Below are 1,366 nucleotides of genomic sequence, written 5' to 3'. Positions count from 1 at the left end.
TTTTTTTAAAAAGAAATTAAAAAATATCCAACAGTTTCAAAAAAAATACCAAATTTTCACACGAAATAAGATATGTTCTCTACTGACTATACAAAAAGTTTTGTAGTCAAACCGAACTCGACCGTCACTTTGACTCTAAATTTTATCGAATCCTTCTCAAAGTTACTATTCTTCTTCTGAGATGCTTCGGTTTGTAATCATCGTACATGATGAAATGTGCAAAACCTTCTCAATTTTTTTTACAGCTTCCACGTATTATATCATCACATAATTACAAATCTCATGATTTTCAGACTTTGCTTGTTTTTTTTTACAATTTAAAAATACTACTGCCACACTTTCATGGTCGTGTTTCCTGAACAAGGTGTTCGAAATTTCTTTTTTATTTCATGGGTCAGGTCTCAAATTGGGCCAAATAACATGAATATCATTTTTCTACTCATTTTGTTCCATAATTTGAATCACTTGCAGTTCAAATTTGACTTATACCAAAAATTTCCTCGAAATGCAATTAATTAAATAAATATAGCAAATAAATCAAAAAATATACCAAATTTTAACATGGAGTACCACATGTTGTATGTGGGGAGTAGAAAAAATTTCAAGGTGAAAAGAGGAAAAAAATTATCTTTTTGCAGAGTGTCAAAAAAACACTCGGCAAAGCCCCTCTTTGCCGAGTGTTTTTTTTGACACTCGGCAAAGAGGGTGGTTTGCCGAGTGTTTTTTATTTGACACTCGGTAAAGCCCCGATTTGCCGAGTGTCAAATAAAAAACACTCGGCAAACCACCCTCTTTGCCGAGTGTCAAAAAAAACACTCGGCAAAGAGGGGCTTTGCCGAGTGTTTTTTTGACACTCTGCAAAAAGATAATTTTTTTCCTCTTTTCACCTTGAAATTTTTTCTACTCCCCACATACAACATGTGGTACTCCATGTTAAAATTTGGTATATTTTTTGATTTATTTGCTATATTTATTTAATTAATTGCATTTCGAGGAAATTTTTGGTATAAGTCAAATTTGAACTGCAAGTGATTCCAATTATGGAACAAAATGAGTCCCAAAAATGATATTCATGTTATTTGGCCCAATTTGAGACCTGACCCATGAAATAAAAAGAAATTTCGAACATCTTGTTCAGGAAACACGACCATGAACGTGTGGCAATAGTATTTTTAAATTGTAAAAAAACAAGCAAAGTCTGAAAGGCAGGGGGTTTTTAATCCTCCTGATGGAGGGGGGGGGGTGGAAGCTGTGGAAAAACATTGAGAAGGTTTTGCATATTTCATCACGTGCGATGATTACAAACCGAAGCATCTCTGAAAAAGAATAGCAACCTTGAGAAAGGATTCGATAAAATTTAGAGTCC

This window comes from Setaria italica, chromosome VI, assembly GCF_000263155.2.
Source record: "Setaria italica strain Yugu1 chromosome VI, Setaria_italica_v2.0, whole genome shotgun sequence".
Classification (NCBI taxonomy): domain Eukaryota; kingdom Viridiplantae; phylum Streptophyta; class Magnoliopsida; order Poales; family Poaceae; genus Setaria; species Setaria italica.
Note: the sequence above shows the minus strand (reverse complement) of the source record.